Here is a 24459-nt window from a genome sequence, read left to right as displayed (position 1 = left end):
GAATTAAGGAAAATGAAAGAGGGGTATATTTCAAGCAAACAACAACAACAACAACAAAAGAGATGCAACCTCAGGAAAAAAATTCCTCCATGAAATTAAGTGATTTATCTGATAAAGAGTTCAAAATAATGGTCATAATTAGTCTTGGGGAAAAATATAAAATGTGACAATGTCAGCAAAGAGAAAATATAAGAAATTACAAAGTATATAACATAGAGCTGAATAATACAAAAACTGAATTAAAAAATACACTAGAGAGTTTCAAAAGTAGATTAGATTATATGAAATAGAAGAAGTATCCATGAAATCAAACACAGGGCATCATCCAGTCAATAACAAAAAGGAAAAGAATGAAGAAAAAGGGACGATAGCCTAAGGAACTTCTAGGACAAGATTCAACACATCAACATTTTTATTAGACATGTCCTAGAAGGAGAAGAAAAAATGTCAATTATAAAATTAATGACTGAAAACTCCTCTAATCGGGGGATGGAAAAAGAAATCCTTTATAGGAGCCCATAAAGTTTCAAATAAGAGGAACACAAAGAAAAAAATACTAAAACATACTGTAATTAAAATGTTTAAAATTAAAGACAAGAAAGGAATCTTTAAAGGAGCAAGAGTAAAACAATGTTTGATGCAAAGGAATCCCCATACTACTATCAGTAGATTATTCAGAAGAAATTTTGCACCCAGAAGAGAGCAGTATTAGTATTCAAAGTAGTGAAAGAAAAAATTACAACCAAGAATACATTACCCAGAAAAGATGTCATTCAAAATTGAAGGAGAGATAGAGTTTTCCAGATAAGCATAAGCTAAAAGAATTCATCACCATTAGACTGCCTTTACAAGAAATATTAGAGACATTTTAATGTTGAACAGAATGGGTGCTAATAAGTAACAGGAAAACATGTGTGATAAGTATAAATCTCACTGGTAAAGCTATATATATATATATTTATATATGTAATATTCAGAATAATCTAATATAAAAGTGGTGACTTCAACACTTATAAAGCTAGTTTAAAACTTAAAGATACACGTAGTAAGATTAAGTATAAGAACAACAGTTAAGGGATACACAAAATAAAAATATGTAAAATATGCTATCAAAAATATGAAAAAATATTTGGAGTAAAAATAAAGAGTTTTACAATGCATTCAAACTCAAGTTGTTATAACCTTAAAGTAAGTCATTATAAGTTCTTATATGTAATCCTCATGGTAACCAGTAATGAATAAATAAATAAATATTTATATTTATGAGATAAAGTAAAAGGAATCTAAGCATATCACTAAGAAAATCATCAAGTCATAAAGGAAGAGAGGAAAAGAAAAAGACAGGAGGACAAAGGAAATTACAAAACATCCAGAAAACAAATTACAAAATAGCAGAATACACACTTATCAATAATAACTTTAAGTATAAATGGACTAAATTCTCCAGTTACAAGACTTAGAGTGGCTGAATGAATTTAAAAAAAAATTCATATGCTGCCTACAGGATATACATATTAGATATAAAGACATACACAAACTGAAGAAAGAAATGGAAAACGATAATTCATAGAAACAAAACCATAAGAAAGTGAGTGTTGCTTTACTTATATTTGGTAAAATAGATTTTAAAACAAAGACTTTAATAGAAGAAAAGGAAGGGTTTTATATCATGATTTAAGACTCAATCTAACAAGACAATATAGAGCATTTATACATTTTTATGCACCCATTTAGGAGTACTTAGGAGCTAGAATAAAACAACATATTTGATAGAAAGGAATCCCCTTACTACTATCAGTATATCGTTCAGAAGAAATTTTGTATCCAAAAGGGATATTTTGCTCTTTAGGAACATTTAAAGCAAATATTAAGAGATCTAAAAAACATATAGCAATCCTAATTTCATCACTGGATAGTTCATCTAGACAGAAAAACAATAGGGAAATATCAGCCCTAAGTGACACATTAGACTAGAATTGCTTAACAGACATATACAGAACATTCCATACAAAAGAAATAGAATACACATTTTACTAAAGACAACAGAACATTCTCCAGAATAGGCCACAAAACAGATCTTAAATTTTGGAATATTGAAATTATGTCAAACATCTTTTTCAATGATAATGGTATGTAATTAGAAATTAATTATAAGAAGAAAACAGAAAAATTACAAATACGTGAAGTTTAAGCAACATGCTACTGAATGAACAATGGGTTAAAGAAAAAAGTCAAAAGCCAGGTCAAAAGATTCTCTGAGACAAGTGAAAATAAAATACAACTACCAAGAATTATGTGATACAGCAAAAGCAGTTCTAACATGGAATTTTCTAGCAATAAATGCATACATAAGGAAAAATCTCCAATAGATAACCTAACTCTACACTTTAAGTAATGAGAAAAAGTAGAGCAAATAAAGCTCTAAGTTAGAAGGAAGGAAAAAAGATAACAGGTAATAATAATAATAATAATAAATAATGATAATTAATAATTAATAATAATAATAAAGATAATAATAATAAATTAATAAAATTGAGACAAAATGTAAAAAAGAAACAAAGATCTAGTTTTTGAAAAGATAAAATTTACAGTACTTTAGCTAGACTCACCAAGAAAAAAAGAACTCAAAATCATAAATGAAAAATGAAACATAATACTGATACCACAGAGGATCATAGGATACTACCATGAACAATCATACACCAACAAATTGGACAGGATGAAAAGAATGGATAAATTCTTAGATTTATAAATTAACAAGGCCCTATCATGAAGAACTAGACATCATAACAGAGAAATTACTAGTAAAGAGATGAAAAGGGTCATCAAAAACTTCCAAAAACACAAAATGCTAAGACAAGATAGCTTCACTTGTAAATTCTACCAAATATTTAAAAATGTCAACTGTTACTACCAATCCTTCTCCAATTCTTTCAAAAAATTAAGTAAAAGGAATACTTCCAAACTTATTTATGAGGTCAACATTACCCTGGTATATGACAAAAACAGCAAAAGAAAATTTAGACCAATATCTCTGATGAATATAGATGGAAAAACACTCAACAAAATATTAGCAAACTTATTTCAAATATACTTTAAAAGCATTGTACAACACATTAATGTAGGACTTATTCCAGGAATACAGGATATTTACATATCCACAAATAAATCAATGTGATATACCACATTGGTAAAATGAAGGATAAATACTATATTATCTTCTCAACATACTGCAGAAAAATCATTTGAGAAAACTCAATATCCAGCTATGAAAAATCTCTCAATAAATGGGTATAGAGGGACCATACCTCAACATAACAAAGCCCATGTATGGCAAGCCCACAGCTAACATCTCAATGAAGGTTATAAAACTAAAAGCTTTACTTCAATGACCATGAAAAAGATAAGGATTCTTAATTTCTTTTATTTAACACAGTATTGGAAGTCCTAGCCAGAGAAATTAGCAAGAAAAAGAACAATATGTCATCCCTATTTTCAGATGGGATACTATACATATAAAACCCTAAAGATTCCACCCAAAACTGTTCCAACTAGTAAACAAATTCAGTAAAGTTGTAGCATACAAAAATCAAAGCACAAATACCTGTTACATTTCTATACTAATGTCTACACTAATAGCAAACTATAAGAAAAAAGAAATTAAGAAAACTATCCCATTTACAATTGCATTGACAAGTACAAAATTCCTAGAAATAAATTTAATCAAGTGGGTAAAGTATTGTATAATGAAAGCTTTTGTTACTAATGAAATAAAATGAATAAGTTGAAATAAATTGAGGAAGATACAAATATATGAAAAGGTATTAAATGCTCATGGATTACAAGAATTAATGCCATTAAAATGCCCATACTATTCAAGGCAATCTGCAGATTAATTGCAATCCCTACCGATATTTCAATGACATTTTTCACAGAAACAGAACAAACAATTCTAATGTTTTTTGAGCCATGGAAGACCCCAAATAGCCAAATCAATCTTGAGAAAGAATAATGCTGAGGCATCACACTCACTAATCAAATTTTACTATAAAGTTATGGTAATCAAAACTATGTTATTTTGCATAAAAAGAGGAACATTGTTCAATGAAACAGAATCAAGAGTATAGAAATGAACCCATGCATAAATGGTCAATCAAATTGGCAAAGGAGTCAAGAGCATACAATTAGTAAAGGACAGTGATGTTGAGAAAACGGGACTGCCATATGCAAAAGAGTAAAACTAAGTCACAAGATTTTACCACACATAATAATTAATTCAAAGTGGATTAAAGCTTGAACATATGATGTAAAACACAAAACTTCTAAAAGACAACATGGAGTAACTCCTTGACATTGTTCTTGGAATTTAAAAAAAAAAAAAAAAAAAGCAAAGGCAACAGAAGCAAAATATACATAGGGGACTGCATGGAATTAAAAAGCTTATGCACATTAAAATTATATCATCAGCAATATGAAAAGGAATACTGAATTGGAGAAATATTTGCAAATAATATATCTGATTGGGGTTAATAGCCAAATTGTATAAAGAACTCAACAGCTCAAAGAAAAGCATCAATTCAATGGAAACATTGGGAATGGATTAAGATAGACATTTTTCAAAAGAAGGCATACCAGTGGTCTACATGTATAATAAAAGCTGCTCAACATCATTGATTATCAATAAAATGCAAATCAAAATCACAATGAAATATCACCTCACACCTGTTAGAATGGCTATTACCAAAATAACAAGAAATAACAAGTGCTGGTGAGGATGTGGAGAAAGGGAACACATATACTATTGATGGAAATGTAATTAGGTGGAGCCACTATAGAAAACTTCATGGAAATTTATCAAAAAATTTAGAATAGAACTACAATATGATCCAGTAATTCAATTTCTGGGTATTTATTCCAAGAAAACAAAAACTTCCCATCAAAATATATGTACCCCCAGCTCATGGTAATAATATTTATAATAGCCAAGATATGAAAAATGAACTAAATATCTATTACACAATGGGATATTATTCAACCATAACGAAGAAGAAAATCATGCTATTTGCAACAACACTGATGGACCATGGAGGGAATTTTCCAAGTGAAATAAGTTAGAGAAAGACAAATGCCATGTGATCTCTTTTATGCGTCATCTTAAAGAGCTCACAGATACAGGCAACAGATCAGTGTTTGCCAGATGTTGGGGTTGGGAAATGGGCTTATTGTGATTTCAGGCTTTCAACATGAAGGCACTGAAAAAAAGGATTTGGAAAGAGGTGTATCCAATCCACTCTCATTTCATTTTTCTTTTCCAATTTCATTCTTCTTTTCATTTCATTTCATTTTTCTTTTCCCATTTTTCTCTTCCTTAAATAAAGGTAAAAATAAAACCTCATTAAAGAAAAGATATAATTAAAAATCATTTAGATTAACTGCAAAGTTCAAGAAGTCAAATAAGTAAAGATTTTATTTTTTTAACAAGAGTATTGTAAACAAAAGAAATTTGTTTTCTCACAGTTTTTGAGGCTTGAAATTTAATATCAAAGTGCCAAGAAGGGTGATTTCTGCCAAGGCCTTTCCTATTGCTTTATAGATAGTTACTTTCTCTCTGTATTCTCACTTCACCTTCTTCTGTGCACTCTCAGTGAAGGAGAGAGAGGTCTCTGGTGTGTTTTTTTTTTCTTTCAATTACATTAGTCCCTACCCTTATGACCTTAAATTAACCATCTCCTTAAAAGTTCTATCTCCAAATACAGTCAAAATGAGAGTTAGGGCTTTAACAAATGAAATTAGGAACACAGATCAGTTCATAACAAAGAGGAAACACTCTAAGCCTTAAATACATTTTAAAAGAAATATAATAGGCTTTCCAAATTTAGGTATGAAGCAAAAAATTATTTATGAAATACATAATAAAAATGGAAGTACACACTTCTAAACCTAAATAGAATTAATTATTCTTTATTCATTAATTATTATTATTATTTTTATTTTTTTATTTTTTTATTTTTTTTGTCTTTTTGCTATTTCTTGGGCCGCTCCCGTGGCATATGGAGGTTCCCAGGCTAGGTAGGGGTTGAATCGGAGCTGTAGCCACCGGCCTACGCCAGAGCCACAGCAACGCGGGATCCGAACCGCGTCTGCGACCTACACCACAGCTCATGGCAACGCCAGATCGTTAACCCACTGAGCAAGGGCAGGCACCAAACCCGCAACCTCATGATTCCTAGTCGGATTCGTTAACCACTGCACCACGATGGGAACTCCTATTCATTAATTATGATATGCACGAACATATAATTTGGTTACTTAACAAAGAATAGTATGACCCAGACAACTTGATGAGAGTGGATTGCATACACCTCTTCCCAAATCCTTTTTTCAGTGCCTTCACGTTGAAAGCCTGAACTCAGCTGCAGTAGTTTAAATGACAGAAATTTGGAAAAAAGAAAACCTACAAATTGGGGTTTTCTCATCACATCCATAGTTTCAGAAATGGAGTTGAAGAATTTAAGAATAGGGATTTGTACGAAGAATACATACTAACTAAAAGGGAAGCTGTGTTTATTCCATAAAAGTAAAATGGCAGAGAGTTGACATAATGGAAATAGCTAGAGGTTTATATTTTTGTTTGTTTGTTTCCTGAGGGGAGTTCTTACTCTATGTAAGACAAACTTCTCAAAGGAAAACAAGCTTAAGAAGTCAACACCCCAATAATTGCACCATAGTGGTAATATTTTTCAATGCCAAATGCAACCCATAGAGAGTTAGCATGTCAAACTACCATATCAGAATACATATTAAGCAAATTGTTCATTTAATCATCAAATATTTTATCATGTAAGTATATATCATATACTTTTGCCATACACTAGGTACATGAACCTGGAAGTTCCTCTTTCCCTAAGGAGATTCTAGTGATAAAACAGACATTAAATTAACAAGTAAATCAATATTAAACTATAAGTGCAGGAAAGAGCTATTAAGATCAGGAGAATGCACCATAATAGGAAATGACAGGGGCAGATCTAATTAGCAAAAATATTTGGAGAAAATATCTTTGAAGTGATGATCTTTAAAGTGAGATTTGGAAGATGAAAAGAAGGAGGTTTTGTGAAAATTCACAGAAAATATACTCCTAACAGATAGAAGAGCATGAAAGCATACTAAATAGGACATTTTTTGGCTTGTTCTATGAATTGAAGGCAAAACATTTTAGCTAGAGCACAGGCTGAGACACAGATGCCTATTGGAGCCAGTTAGGTAGAAAAGTGTCTTTGGTTGTATTCTTTTTACCCAGACACACTGTATTTGCAAATTAATGGAATCTTAATTGTATTCTTCCCAAAGGGGCACTATCTGATTGCATATTCAACACATAGGAATTTTTTTACTAACACAAAATTATGTTTGTCCTGATTTTGTGATGCATTCATGGTCTCCCGGGTCCATCTTTTGTTTTCTCCTTCAACTTTGCAATGCCTAAAAGAACAGAGCAAGCTGAAAGATACATGACAAATGACACTGGATCTTAGTATCAATGTAAAAGTAAAGTGGGAGTTCCCTAGTGAATTGAGAGTATGTGCTTCTTATAAAGATGTCACTATGTAACCCAAGTGATTTTGCCATGAATGAAGGATGGTCCAGACTAGACAGAGGTTATGATTTTTTAAACAGGAGCTTGAATTTATATTTTTGCATATAATTCTGCATTTTACAATATTGAAAAGTAAATCAAATTAGCAAAAACCAAACAGCAGAGTAATTGCTTTCAAGACCAAAACAAAAAACAAAAAGCAAAAAATAAAAACTAAAGACCTGATGAGTGCCTTGCATTTTACCCTACTTGCAGTCGTGCAAGTTGGCCTCTAAGAGTTTATCAGTACTACAAAATATGAGACTCCAGTGTCAGAAACAATGCACAATTTACTGCTCATTTTATTAAGTAATCAGATTATTAGCATTTGTATTGGTTCCTCCAGCCTCATTTATCACTGATCAATGCAAGGGAATCAATGCAAGGGATAGAAGTATATATATAGTGATAGAAGCATATTTATAGGAGAGGAACACTCACTTAAGAAAACCTAAATATTTTTAACAGGCAAAAAGTAAGACTACCATTTATCTTCCAAAGCTTAATGCAAATCATTTGCTCAGTCAGAATGCTCTCTCGGTATTCCAAGGACATTCACTATAAGAATATGCTTGAAAAGATTGTCTAGAACAATGGACACTCAGAGAATCTGCTTGTAAGATAGGTGAAAACACAAGAAACTTAGTCTCTCAGCATCCACAGACCTCTAATTTTCAACCTCTTTTCTAAAGCAAAAAGGGTGAATGGGAGAGTCATTCAAAAATAATGTTCAGGAGTTCCTGTTGTAGCTCAGTGTTAACAAATACAACTAAGAACCATGAGGTTGCTGGTTCCATCCCTCGCCTTGCTCAGTGGGTTACGGATCCGGTGTTGCCACGAACTGTGGTGTAGGTTGCAGATGTGGTGTGGATCTGGCATTGCTGAGGCTCTGGCATAAGCCAAGTGTTACAGCTCTGATTATACCCCTAGCCTGGGAACCTCCGTATGCCATGGGTGCAGCTCTAGAAAAGGCAAAAAAAAAAAAGTAATAAAATAAAATTGCCGAGGCCAGCTCAGCAGGATGGGGCTGAAGAATAGGTGCTGTGGAACTTAAGGAAAAAAGTTAACATAAAACAAGAAATAGAGACATTTATCTTAAGTAAAAGTTCGAAATGGGGGACTCAAGTTCTCAGGGACCAAGAGCCCTGCCTCAAGAAACCACACTGCTTTTATTGTGCTCTTTAGAAGAGATCAAGTGAGGAGTGGCTATGGGTGGATTATATAGGGTTTGTTTACTATTATATAAGTTCTTTTACTATTTTAAAAGCCACTTAGCTGGTAAAGGTTAAGCTCTTACTCTGACCTCTAGGCACATAGCAGTTCTTAAGCTTAAGTCATTTACCAGCACTGTGACTGCTTTTCAAGCAGGAAGATGGGATAAAGTAAGACAAGAAGATGGGATAAAGTAAAGAAGGACAAGATGGAGTTTTCAAAGAAACATGTCTTGCGACATCAAATAATGTACCGGAGCCAAAATTTTAAGGGCTTCTAGGCTACATGTTACAAGTTCTTTTATAATTAGTTTGATGGTAATCCATTTTTGAAATTGAGAATAAGAATGGCATGATCCTCTTTATGTTTTCAAAAGAGTATTTTTGTAATTAGGTGGAGAATGAATTTGACAGGAAACAGATTTATGGAGGACCAGCATCTACAGCTCCGATTCGACCCCTAGCCTGGGAACCTCCATATGCCGTGCGAGCGGCCCAAAAAATGGCAAAAAGACAAAAAAATACCCACAATTTTAGAATTTGTGGAGAAAATGAGATCGATAAAATTTTTAGAGACAGAAGGAAAAAGCAGAGCATAGGTGTGGTACAGTAGAAACTAAGGAAATGTTTCTAGGAGGATGATGTAAATCATATGACACATAGCAAAAGGGAGATGAGTACAGAGTTATGTCCACTAGGTTTGCAAACAAGGATGTCAGGATGAAAAAGAAATGAGACTGGTATAGGTTAAGAAGGAAATTAATGGTGAGAAAGTAGAACTGGAAGAGGCAGTTTTTTTTCTATAAAGAAAAGAGAAAAAGAGAAAGCAAAACATCAGTGTGTTGAAGAATCAAGGATTTCCTTTGAGATGGATCATTTTAAAATGGGTTTTAAATTCCTAATAAGAACAATTCTATTGAAAAGTAAATATAGATAATATGGGAGAAATAAGTGGAATACAAGTCATATAGAAATGATCCATGGACTCTGTGGAGAAATAGTCCTTTAACTAAATGTGAAACTACTATATCTTCACAGAAAAAAAAAATCAGAAGATATATTCGGAAAAAAATGTATTAAACATTTTACTTAAATAAAGGCGAGGGTATTTGTGTCTTAATGAAAGTAGAGTCAAAAAAATCAATAGAGTGAAGAGAGGGTAGGCTGGAGAAAAGAGAAAAAAGGCAGAATACAATAATTATACAGGGTGAATGAGGAATTTTTGTTAGGTACCTGAATGAAATTAGCATTTGTGAATCTATAGCAATGCTAGCATGTGAGGTTTTCTCCAAGAATAATCCATTGCACTAACAAAACATAGAGAATATATATGTTCAAGTTTATCCATGGTTAGAGTACCAGAAAAATATATATGGGGGAGAAAGGGACAAGACAGGCAAAAAGAAAGAATGGCACGTCTTTGCAAATAGTAGTTTTAAAAAGTGTAGTAAATAGAAGAAAAACTGAATTTGAATCTTGGTTCAGCCATTTACTAGAAATGTGACCTAAGGAAAGTAAATACTTTTTTTCTGAATCTAATTCTTCATACAAGTGGGGATAAAATATTTTAAGGCTTACTAGAGTAAAATATTTATTTATTACTTGTGAGCACAATGGTTAGCATTTACGAGCCCTAGGTCTTTAAGAGATGATTAATAAAAATATTAAGAATAATAAGCACAGAAATTTAGTATATGAGTAAATGCAATAGAACCGAATATGAAGAAATCTTGTATCTGAGAAACCAACGTGGGGTAAGGAATTCACTCAAGGACACAGAATAAATTAAGTTAAAAAACTAGAAAGTAGTTGGAGTTCCCATCATGACACAGTGGAAATGAATCCAACTAGGAACCATGAGGTATCAATTCAATCCCTGGCCCCACTCAGTGGGTTAAGGATCCAGCATTGCCATGATCTTGATGTAGGCTGGTGGTTACAGCTCCAATTAGACAGCTAGCCTGGGAACCTCCATATGCTGTGGGGAGGCCCTAAAAAGACAAAAGACAAAAAAAGAAAAAAGAAATTACTAGAAAGTAAAAAACAATGAATCTATGTCAATATTGTAAAGGATGAGAAGAAAAAAATGAAGCCTAATGATCTGTGTGATGAAGACCCTGTGCACTATAAATTCCCAGGATCTGAATTTGTTTCAGAGTATGGACAGGCTTTGGCCAACAGGGAAAAACAAGTGAAATGTTATAGAGGAGAGTACACAATTAAGGTAGTTTCTGGTTACTCATAATAGCACTCTCTCTTACTAGGTTGCCATACAATTTATTTTACCTATTTTTTATATCTAAGCAGAGAATATATTTAATGATAGCCATTTTCCCTATTCTTATTTTCATAAAAATCTACATTATGAAGGTGTTTTCTTAGCTATTTGACATTTCAGAAAATGTTGCCTCTCTGGTAATCCAATGGACCCACCATCACACCCATTAGCAACAATTTCTAGATCAGCAGTTAGTGTGGTAGCAGCCTATATATCATAATCTTGTAAGATACAAAGAATATGTCTATTTATGTACTTATTATTTTAGCATTATAAAACAATATATAAATGGGGTTATATATCTCATTTAGAGTTTTGAAAATTTCTTAACCAGTTAAGCCATCTAGAGTTCCTCTAAATGTTATATTCAGTCATTCTATTTGAGGAAGAGGAAGGTCAGCTAAAAAATATTGAAGATTAATTTCCACAACCATATACATTGACAAATCCCCAGTATTAATGTACTGACTGGTTGATTGATGTTTTGGCTTCATTGTTGCAGACATATGCCTCATACCCACTTCCACACCTGCCCCCATTAATAAAAATCTACTACTATACTACACTATACTATACTATACCTTGCTATACTGTATAGTCAATAAAGTGTGCCTCTACCATTCTGAGATCAAGAAACACCTAATAATTAGACCATTATCTTATATCATTCTCTATAACTCAGTGTTATCAATTTCCCCCAAATAGAAATCACAGGTGGTAACCAGAAACAAAACAGACTTTGAAGCTTCAGCCTGGAGATGGACACTGGTGGATAACATTTTCATGCTCTTCCATTTCTTCATGGTGAGTTGCCAGTATCTCCCAGAAAAGAGCTGGTCCTCTTCTCCAGTGCCTCAATTTTTGTGACTGCTGCACAAGGGGCACCTTTAGATCTCCTGGCTCTGGTGGTTAGTGGAATTTAAGCTGCAGTCCCACAGACTGTACATATTAGCATGCTTAGAATACACTGCCTCCAATTGGTTTGGATTCCAACTGGTTTTAACCTGAGTGCTTATTGAACTCTTTCCCTTTGGGAATCTGACAGATCTTGGCACACTATCAACTACAGGGAGTCAATAAAAATAAAATTGCCAGTTTGAAAAATCACAAATATTTGAGAGACAAACAAGAGTTGGGTGAGGGTTGAACAATAAAATTAATCTTCTATAGGAAATCATCCCTCAAGATTGGGAGAGGTGACTTTTATTTAATGCATAAAACCTGCACCTAGAATAAAGAAAAGTGAAGAAACAGGGAGATATTCCAAACCAAAGAACAAGTTAAAACCTCAAAAAAAAAAAAAAAGTCCATCATGAAATGGAGATAAGTGATTTACTTGAAAATGTTTCAAAATAATAGTGACATAAATGCTCATCAATTTTTGTAAAAAATAGATAAACACAGTGAAACATTCAAAGAAGATAAAGAAAATATAGGAAATTACCAAATAGAAGTCACAGATGTGAATAATACAAAAAAATAGCTGAAAAATACATAAGAAAGGATTCAACAGCAAACTAGACGAAATGAAGAAAGATTAGTGAATGCAAAGAGAAGATGATGGAGGCAAAGCAGCAAAAAGAATAAAAAGACTGAAAATCAGTGATGATAGCATAAACGACTTATGTGACAATATTAAGCTGACCAACATTTGCATTATAGTGGCTGCAAAAGGAGAAGAGAGAGAGAAAGGGGTAGAAAACTCATTTGAAATAGTAATAACTGAAAACTTACCTAACTAGATGAGGGAACCAGACAGGTAGATCCAGGAAACCCACAGAGTTCCAAAAAATGATCCTAAAGAGACTCACACAAATAGCAATGATAAGTGAAATAGTCAAAAGTAATGACAAAGAGAGAATCATAAAAGCATCAAGAAAGAAATAATGTTTATAAACAAGGAAAGCACCATAAGATTACAAGTAGACTTACAGGTGGACTTTTTATCAGAAATTTTACAGGACAATGAGTTCCTGTTGTGTCTCAGTGGGTTAAGAACCCAATATAATATCTGTGAGGATTTGGATTCAAACCCTGGCCTCACTCAGTTAGTTAAAGATCTGGCATTGCTGTGAGCTGTTGTGTATGTTGCAGACCCAGCGGATCTAGCATTTCTGTGGCTGTGGTGTAGGCCAGGAGCTGCAGCACTGATTCTGCCACTAGCCTGGTAACTTCCATATACTGTGAGTATGGCCCTAAAAAGACCAAAAAAAAAAAAAAAGAAGAAGAAGTTTTGCAGGCCAGAGATTAGCTCTTCTTCATATTCCTAGAAGAAAAAAAAAATCAATACAGAATACTCTATGTAGTAAAGTTGTCATTCTAAATTGAGAGAGAGAAAGAGTTTTCTAGATAAGCAAAAGCTAAAGGACTTCATGATCAATAGGCTGGCCTTATTAGAAATGGTAAAGAGACGTCTTTCAAGTTAAAAGAGAAGGCACTAATTAGTAATAGGAAATTATGAAAAACCATGTTAAAGGCAAATATATTAAAATAAAAACTAATCTGGAGTTCCTGTCATGGCTCAGCAGAAATGAATCTGACTAGCATCCATGAGGACACAGGTTCAATCCCTGGCCTCACTCAGTGGGTTAAGGAACTAGTGTTGCCATGAGCTATGATGTAGGTCACAGACGTGGCTTGGATCTCATGTTGCTTTGGTTATGGTAGGACAGTGGCTACAGCCCTAATTCAACCCCTAGCCTGGGGACCTCCATATGCTGTGGGTGTGGCCCTAAAAAGACAAAAAAAAAAATTTAAAAATAATCTAATGTGTAAATCTTGTAAATTAATTACTTATAAAGCTAATATGAAGGCTAAAGCCAAAGTATTAAAAATAAGCATAATACAATAATTGGTTAAGTCATACACAAAATAAAAATGTGTTAAAATATGCCATTGAAATTCTAAAACATGTAGGAGGGAGTAAAAATGATTTAGAACATGTTCAAAGTTAACTTATTTTCAACTTAAACTGTTATAAATATAAGTTGTTATGTGAGCTTCATTGTACCTACAAGGAAAAACCTATATTAGATACACAAAAGAAAAAGGAAAGGAATCTAAGAATGCCAAAAAAGGTCATCAAATTACAAAGGAAAAGAGCAAGAGATAAAGACAGGAGGACAAAGGAACTACAAAACAGCCAGAAAACAAGTCACAAAATGTAATAAGTACACACCTATCAATAATAACTTTAAATGTAAATAGACTAAATTCTTCAATCAAAAGAGTGGCCAAATTAATTTAAAATAAAAGGGCCCATCTGTATGCTCTTTTTTGGATGTAATATCCTGAAAATATCAATTAAATCAAACTTTTCTATTGCATCATTTAGGATATTTATTGCCTCATTGATTTTCTGTCTAGAGGATCTGTCCATTGATATGAGTGGGCTGTTAAATTTTTCTACTGTTATCACATTACTATAATTTTTTCCTTTTTATGTCCATTAGCACTTGCTGTATGTATTTCAGTGTTCCTTTATATTGAAGAGTGTAAAATCCTCTTATTGAATAGCTCTTTGTTTTTCATTAAATTGTGTCCTTATATGTCTTTCTTTATGGCCTCCATTTTAAAGTCTATTTTGTCTGATATGGGTATTGCAACTCCAGCTTTCCTGTCTTTTCCATTTGCAGAAAATCTTTTTTCTGTCCCCTAATTTTCAATTTATATGTGTCCTTTTCCCTAAGATGGGTTTCTTGTAGTCAACATATGGTAATTTCCTTGTTTGTATCCAGTCTGTCACTCAGTCTTTTGATTAGAACCTTTAGTACATTGACATTTAAAGTAATTGTTGATAAATATGTATTCATTGCCATTTTAAACCTGTTTTCCAGTTGATTCTAATTTCTTCTTTGTTTCTTTCTTTTGTTGTTTATTTATTTATTTTTTGGTTGGATGATTTCCTTTTGTTTTATGCTTGTGTCCTCTTCCTTTTAGTTTATATGAATGTATTGTTTGGTTTTGATATGTATTGCCCTGTTTTTCAAATACATCAAATCCTTCTTGTATCTGCTTGCTTTAGCATGATAATCATATAGGCTCTAACACATTATATAAAAAGAGTCTAGATTTTCTTACATTTCTTTCCCATATTTTCAAGTATCTTCTCTGACTGCAATGTCATAAAACTTGATTGATTGACAGAAATTAATGAGAAAACTACAGAGAAAATAACTGACTACATGGAGACTAAATAACATTCTACTAAAAAACAAATTTCTCAATGAGGAAATCAATAGGGAAATTTAAAAACACCACCAGACAAATGATAATGAAAACACAACCATTTAAATTGTATGGGATACTGCAAATGCAGTTCTTAGAGCAAAGCAATACTGGACTTCCTCGAAAAATAAGAAAAGTTTCAAATCAAAAATTTAACCTCCACCTAAAAGAATTAGAAAAAGAACAAACAAAACCTAAATAAAACAGAAGGAGGGAAATCATAAATATCAGAGAGGAAATCAATAGAGATCAAAAAAAAAAGAGAAAAAAATCATTAAAACCAAGAGCTGGTTCTTTGAATGGGTAAACAAAATCAACAAAGCTCTGGCCAGACTCACAAAGAAGAGAGAAAGAATGCAGATGAAATAACAAATGAAAAAATGAGAAGTCTCAATGCATACTGCAGAAATACAAAAAAAAAAGAAAAAAATATGAGAATACTATAAGCAATTATATGTAAGCATTTTGACAACCTAGAAGAAATGTACAACTTTCTAGAGACTAATAGCCCACCAAAACTGAATGAAGAAGAAATATATCAATTGAACAGACTGCTCATTAGAAATGAAATTGAATATGTAATAAAAACATTCCCTACAAAAAAAGTCCAGGACCAGATGGCTTCACAGGCAAATTCTATCAAGCATAGAAATAACACATCCTTCTTAAACTTTTCTAAAAGTTTGAAGAAGAAGGAACATTCCCAAAGGTATTCTATGAAACAATTATGACCCTAAAAACAAAACCAAAGATACTACCAAAATAGAAAATAATAGGGCAATAACTTTGAAGAATATAGATGCAAAAATTCTCAACAAAATTTTATTCAATTGAATCCAAAAATGTATAAAAAAGATCATACACCAAAACCAAGTGGGATTTATCCAAAGTTCACACAGATGGTTCAACATATGCAAAACAATCAACATCATATACCACATTAACAAAAGAAAAGTAAAAAAACTACATGATCATGTTAATAGATGCAGAAAAATAACTGACAAATCCAAAATCCATTCATAATTTTAAAAAAAGACAAACAAAAAACAAAAAAAAACAAAAACAAAAAACTCTTACCCATGAGGGCATAGAAGGAAAATATCTTAACATAATAAAAAGCATTTATGAGAAACCCACAGCCATTATAATACTCAGTGGAGAAAAGCTGAAAGATTTCCCACTGAAATCTGGGACAAGTCAAGGATGCCCACACTCACTGTTTCATTTCCACATAATATTGAAATTACTAGCCACAGCAATCATACCCACAAAAGAAATTGTATCCAAATTGGAAAAAAAGAGGTAAAACTGTCACTCTATGCAGATGGCATGATACTATATATAGAAAACCCTAAAGGTCTACACGCAAACTACTCAAACTGATCAATGAATAAAGCAAAGTACCAGGACATAAAATTAACATTCATAAATTGGTTATATATCTGTATACTAACAATGAAGTATTATAAAAGGAATATGAAAACATAATAACTTTTAAGATCACAACCAAAGAAATTAAATATGTGGGAATAAACCTGACCAAGGATGTGAAAGACTTATATGCTGAAAACCATAAAACATTAATCAAGGAAATAAAAGGTGATTCAACATAATGGAAAGATATTCCATCCTCCTGGATTGGAAGAATTAATATTGTTAAAATGGACATATTACCCAAAGCAATCTACAAATTCAATGCAATCCCTATCAAATTTCCCATGATATTTTTCACAGAAGTAGAACAATCAAAAAATCTATATGGAACCATAAGACCCAGAATTGCCAATGCAATACTCAGGGGTGGAAAAAAAAAAGCAGGAGGCATCATTTTCCCAGATTTCAGACCATATTACAAAGCTACAGTGATCAAGACTTTGGTAGTAGTACCAAAAGGGAAAAACAGACTAATGGAACAGCATGGAGAACCCAGAAATAAACCCAGATACCTAAGGTCAATTAATCTTGATAAAGGAGGCAAGAATATAAAATGGGAGAAAGACAGTCTCTTCAGCAAGTGATCCTAGGAAAATTGGACACCTGCCTATAAATCAATGAAACTAGAACACAACCTCACAGCATGCAAAAATATAAACTCAAAATGACTTAGACTTAAACAGAAGAAAAGGCACCATAAACTCCTAGAAGAGAACATAGGAAAAACATTGTCTGACATCAACCATGCAAATGGTTTCTTAGGCCTGTATCCCAAAGCAAGAGAAGTAAAAACAAACAAAAAGCCTAAAAAACTAATGAGGCCAAATCAAACTTAAAAGCTTTTGCACAGCAAAGGAAACCGTTAAAAACAAACAAACAAACAAACAAACAAAAAAAAACCACTTATGTAATGGGAGAAAATAGTTGCAATTGATGTAACTGCCAAGGGCTTAATCTCTAAAATATACAAACAACTTATACAACTCAACAGCAAAAAAAACAGCAAACCAATTGAAAAATGGGTAGAAGTCCTGAATAAACATTTCTCCAAGAATACTTATGGATGGCTAACAGGCAAATGAAAAGAATGCTTAACATCACAAATTCCTAGAGAAATGCAAATCAAAAGTAAAATCAGTACCACTTCACACTGGTCAAAATACCCATCATTAGTAAGCCTACAAGTAACAAATCTGGAGAGGATGTGGAGAAAATTGAACCCTCCCTCACTTTTGGGAGGAATGTAATTTGGTACAATCACTATGGAAAACAGTATGGTAGTACCTCAGAAAACTAAATATATAACTACCATAAGACCCAGAAACCCCACTTCTGAGTATATATCCAGAAAAATCTTTCATTGAAAAAAAAAAAAATGCACCCCTACGTTAACAGCAACACTATTTACAATAGCCAAAACATGGAAAAAACCTAAATGTCTAATGACAGATGAATGGATTAAGAAAATCTGGTACATATATACCATGGCATACTACTCAACCATAAAATATAATGAAATAATTTGCAGCAGTATGGCTGGAACTATAGACTCAGACTAATTGAAGTAAGTCAGAAAGAGAAAGACAATTATCATATGATATCACTTATTTGGAATCTATATACAGCACAAATGAATCTATCTACAGAAAAGAAACTAACTCATGGACATGTAGAAGAGACTTGTTTTTGCAAAGGCATAAGGGGAGGGACTGGGCTGGAGTGTGATTTTGGGGTTAGTGTATATAAACTATTGCATTTGGAGTGGATAAACAATGAGCTTGTGATAGAACATGATGGAGAATAATGTGAAAAAAGAATTTATAAAAATGTATAACTGTGTCAATTTGCACAGCAGAAATTTATAGAACATTGTAAACCAACTATAATAAAAAATTAAAAAAACTTTTCAACCTCCAAAAAAAAGGCAAAATACTTCAAATAGCCTAATTTTACACCTAAAGGAATTGAAAAGACAAGAACAAATGAAGAATCATATTAGTAAAATAAAGGAAAAAATAAACAAAGGACAGAGCAGATATAAATAGATATTAACAAGGATATAGGATCAATGAAATCAAGAGCTGATCTTTGAAAAATATAATAAACATTTAGGTAAAGTCACCAAGCAATAAAGAGTGAGAACTCAAATAAAATCTGAAATGAAAGTAGAGACATGCAACTGTTATCATAATGAATACAAAAACTTTAAGATACTGCTATGAACAATTAAATGCCAACAAATTGGACAACCTAGAAGAAAAAAGTAAATTCCTAGATACATGTACCCCTATGTTAACTGCAACAGGAATCATTCCTAGAAACACCATTTTACCAATATTGAATCATGATGAGACAGAAAATCTGAACAAACCAGTAACTAGTCATATTTGATTAGTAATCAAATGTCTGCCAAGAAACAAAAGGACCAGGACCATACAGCTACACTGGTGAATGCTACCAAACATTTAAGGCAAAATTTATATGAATCCTTCTCAAACTCCTCCAAAATATAGAAAAAGGAGTAATATCTTCCAAACTCATTTTATGAGACCAGCATTACCCAGATATCAAAATAAAACAAGGATACCAATAAGAAGATTAAATTACAGACCAATATCCCTGATGAACATAGATGCAAAAACTCTAAACACAATATTAGCAAATTTATTTCAGCAATACTATAAATAAAAGATTATATTTTTAATCAAGTGAGATTTAGTCTAGAGATACAAGAATTTTTAAACATCCATGATTCAGTCAATGTGAAATATCATGTTAACAAAGAGAGAAATAGAAATTATTTATTATCTCAATATATGCAGAAGAAACATTTGACAATATTCAATAAACTGTTAAACTGTCACTGTTTGAAGATGACATAATATTTTATATAGAAAACCATAAATATTCCACCAAAAACTATTAGAACCAGTAAATAAATTCAACACTGAATTTGAAACTATATGAAACAAAATAAATATACAAAAATCTGTAACATTTCTATGCACTAATGTAAACAGAGAAATTAAGGAACAATCCTATTTACAATTGCATCAAAAATAATAAAATACCTAGAAATAAGTTTAACCAAGGAGATAAAGACACTAAAAACTAGGATACTGATGAAAAATCGAGGAAGACAGAAGTAAATGGACATTTTCTGCTCATTGATTGGGATTATTAAAATTGTTAAAATGTCCATACCATCAAGCCAATTGACAGATTCAATGAAATCCATATGAAAATTCAATGGTATTTTTCTAAGAAATAAAACAAAAAAATCCCTAAAATATGAGAGAGAGACTCCAAATTACTGACTTCTTGTGAAAGAAGAATACACTAGAAACATTATGCTCATGATTTCAAACTTTATTACAAAGCTGTAATAATCATAACAGTATGGGAATGCCATAGAAACAGTCACATATTATCAATGAAACAGAATCAGAAGTCTGGACATACATGCAGATATATATAGCTCATTAATTTATGACAAATAATCTAAGAATATATGATAAAGAAAGGATAGTATCTTTCACAAATAGTGAAAAAAAAAAAATAGTCATTTGCAAAAGAATGAGACTGAACCAAAAGGAGAGTATAGCCAATAAATGGTGCTGGAAGAACTGGATATCCATAGGCAAAAGAATGAATCTGGATCACTAGCTTATGCTGTACACAAAAATGAACTCAAAAGGGATTAAGGACTTGAAAATAAGACAGGAAACAGTAGGAGTTCCCATCATGGTGCTGCAGAAATGAATCCCTGTGGGTTTGATCCCTGGCCTCACTCTGTGGGTTAAAGATCCAGTGTTGCCATAACTGTGGTGTAGGTCATGGATGCCATGTAGTCTGGCAGCCGTAGCTGCCAATTAGACCCCTAGCCTGGGAACCTCCATATGCCATGAATACAACCATAAAAAGCAAAAAAAAAAAAAAAAAGACATGAAACACAAAAATTCTTAGACAAAAACTTTGTCAGTAATCTCCTTGATATTGGTCTTGGTGATGATAACCTTTTGTTAACTTAACACACAAAACAAAAGCAACAAAATAAAAAATCAACAAGTGAGACTACATCAAAATAAAATTCTTCTGTGCAGCAAAAGGAAACATCAACAAAGTGAAAAGATAGTCTACAGAATAGCAGAAAACATTTGCAAATTTTATCTAAGATGGAATTAATATCCAAAATATATAAAGAACTCATACATCTCAATAGCCAAAAAATAACCCAATTCAAAAATAGCAGAGGGTCTGAATGGATATTTTTCAAAAAAATAAGTGGTCAATAGTTATATTAAAAGGAGTTCAACATCATTTATCACCAGGAAAATTCAAATCAAAACCACAATATGATACTATCTCACACCTGTTAGACTGGCCATTTTCAAAAAGTCAAGAAATAAATAACAAGTGCTGGTGTGCATGTGGAGAAAAGCAAATCTTTGTGTTCTGGTGGGAATGAAAGCCAGTGCAGCCACTGAAAAACAGTTTCCTTGAAATATTAAAAATATAACTGTCATATGATCCAACAATTCCTCTTATGGTTATTTGAAGAGAACAAAAACACTTACTTGAAAAGGTATCTTCGGAGTTCCCATCATGGTGCAGTGGAAACAAATCTAACTAGAAACCATGAGGTTGCAAGTTCAGTCCCTGGCCTCTATCAGTGGGTTAAGGATCCCGTGTTGCTGTGAGCTGTGGTGTAGGTCCCAGACACAGCTTGGATGTGGCATTGCTGTGGCTTTGGCATAAGCCAGCAGCTACAGCTCCGATTAGACACCTAGCCTTGGAACCTCCATATGCAATGGGTGTGGCCGTAAAAAGACAAAAAGACAAAAAAAAAAAGGAAAAGAAAAGGTATCTTCACTCCCTTCACTCCCATGTTTCTTGCAGCATCATTTACAATAGCTAAGATATGGAAACAACCTAAGCATCCATTAATAGAATAATGGTTAAAGATAATGTGCATATATTATATTTATATATAAATCACACATGCACATATATATATATATATATACACACACTCACACATATTTGTAGAATAGAATATTTCCAGCCATAAAAAGGAAGGAAATTTTACTATTTGCAACAGCAAGGATAGAATTTGAGGGCATTATTAAATGAAATAAGTCAGAAAGAGAAAGACAAATTGTCTATGATCTCACTTATATGAGGAACATAAATAAATAAATAAAATAAATGGAAACAAAACAAAACCCAAGCTCATGGTACAGAGACTATATTGGTGGAGGTGGGGTGGGAAAAATACAGGATGGGTATCAAGAATTACAGCTTCTATTTTTAAAATAAATAAATCACGTGATTTAATATACATTATCATGACCATAGTTTAATACTATTTTGCATGTTTGAAATTTGCTAATTAGATCTCAAAATTTTCATCATAAGAAAAAATAAATTTTTGTACCTTCAAAATGTGACATATTAACAAAACATTTCAATGACCAAATTCTTTATATGTATGGTGATGAGTATATTCTAATTTGAAGTTACAGTGAAACTTTTTGTACTTCAAAAGCATGGAGAATGAAAAAGATCTATGCAAGCAAAGATAAACCTTTAATTGCAATATGTATAAATGTTAATCAAAATTAGCCAAAGATTAAACTAAGACATAGAAATGTTAAGATTTAACACATCTGGGAGTTCCTGTCATGGCGCAGTGGTTAACGAATCTGACTAGAAACCATGAGGTTGAGGGTTTGATCCCTGCCCTTCCTCAGTGGGTTAAGGATCCGGTGTTGCCGTGAGCTATGGTGTAGGTTGCAGACACTGCTTAGATCCTGTGTTGCTGTGGCGCTAGCATAGGCCAGCAGCTACAGCTCCGATTAGACCCCTAGCCTGGGAACCTCCATATGCCAGCAGGAGCAGCCCAAGAAATGGCAAAAAGACAGGAAAAAAAAAAATTAACACATCTGCTTATGATATTTACAGAGAAATTATAGAGTAACTTCAAGGCTTATTTAAGTATGTAATGTATTTATATTAAGTTGATGTTGATTCAAAATTTCTATCATGTAAAAGTAGAGGCATTTAATTGAATGAAATTTCATGCAAGGACATATTGATTTTTGACCTTATGTACTGAAAGTATCTTTAAACTTTGTGGGCTTGTAAGGAGGAGAATAGCTCAATAACAAAAATTTCTAATACATCTGACTCTTGTTAAAGCTCTGCATTGCCACGTTTACTGTTGACAAGATATATTGTGAGGAAACAAAATAACTTATAAAAATCAAATTATATCAATGGTGTTTTTTATATAAAACATTGATAGTATAAATTAAACATCCATAATATTTTTAGCATATATTAATTTGTGCAGCTTTATTTTTTGCAAGTTGAAAATACTGTAGAATTTTTAGAGACATAATTGTCTAATTTCCTTTATACTAAGTTATATTATTCAGTGTCATTGTACTTTATGGAATATATGCGAAATATCCCATTTAGGAAATTGCACAATTTACAGAGAGGGAAAATTTAGATCAAAACAACTAGGTTTGATTTGAATTATTCAAAATATACAAACCCATATCTACATAGAAATGACGTAAGTTTTATTTCGAGGACTCTACCTAAGAATACAGACACAAATACGTCTTCATGTGGGAAGATTCTCATAGAACATCTACCTAATACTGGCAGAAAACCTCAGACTTCTGAAAGGGCAAGAAAATCTCCACATAACTGAGTGGGGCAAAGGAAAAAGAAAACAAATAAAGAAAGTAATTGGGATGGGACCTACACTTGTGGGAGGGAATTGTACAAAGAAAAGATTCTTGCATCCAAGGAAGTCCTCTCATCAGCAAGGAGAACAGCCAGGATGGAGGGGGATTTAGAAGCCATATAGGAGAGTGCAAAAACTGATTTGTGGAAGGGAAAATGGAAAGATACCTGCATAAACAATTGGTGCCATTGCTTTCCACTCACTAGCTTGAGAACCACACCCATTGATGTGGGCAGGGACTAGGTAGAGGGCAGGGACCTAGGTAGAGGACTGGGGTTGGTGTGCAAAGACAGGCTAAAGGTATTGAAGTACAGTATGGCTGCAACTGATGATGAATGCAAAAGATGCCAAAGCCATAGAGGTGAGTTTCCATTATTGGGGACATATAAGTCAAAGGGAAGAGACTGCAATAGCAGCCTATTACCACACACCTACATTCTCATGTGACAGGACACTGCCTACACAATTTCTGAGGGTGTATATGAGCTTTTGCCACAGCTGAGGTATTCAGGAGAGGGAAACAGCTGCTGCCTCTGCCATCATGGGCTCTGGGAGTCCTTGTGAGCTACCACATAATTACACTCTCTACAAAGGAGATTATGGCCAGGGGATGCTGAGGTCATGGCGGCTTTGGTGGCAGGCATCAATGCTAAAAACAGCCCCTGTGGCAAAAATACTAAACTCAGGCAAGCTACACAGATATCTTCCAAAATATAAACAGCCCTGTAAGAACGTAGAAGATAATTGTTTTTCCTAAAATCACAGAGTAAGAGAAAAAGAAGTAAAATAAAGTAGGGAGTTCCCATTGTGGTATAGCAGAAACAAATCCAGCCTGTATCCATGAGGATGTGGGTTCAATCTGGCATAAGTGGGTCAGTGATCCAGCATGGCCATAAGTTGTGGTGTAGCTTGC

The sequence above is a fragment of the Phacochoerus africanus genome, chromosome 13 (genome assembly GCF_016906955.1).
Source record: "Phacochoerus africanus isolate WHEZ1 chromosome 13, ROS_Pafr_v1, whole genome shotgun sequence".
NCBI lineage: Eukaryota > Metazoa > Chordata > Mammalia > Artiodactyla > Suidae > Phacochoerus > Phacochoerus africanus.
The sequence above is the reverse complement of the archived record's forward strand: the minus strand, read 5'-3'. Positions refer to the sequence as shown.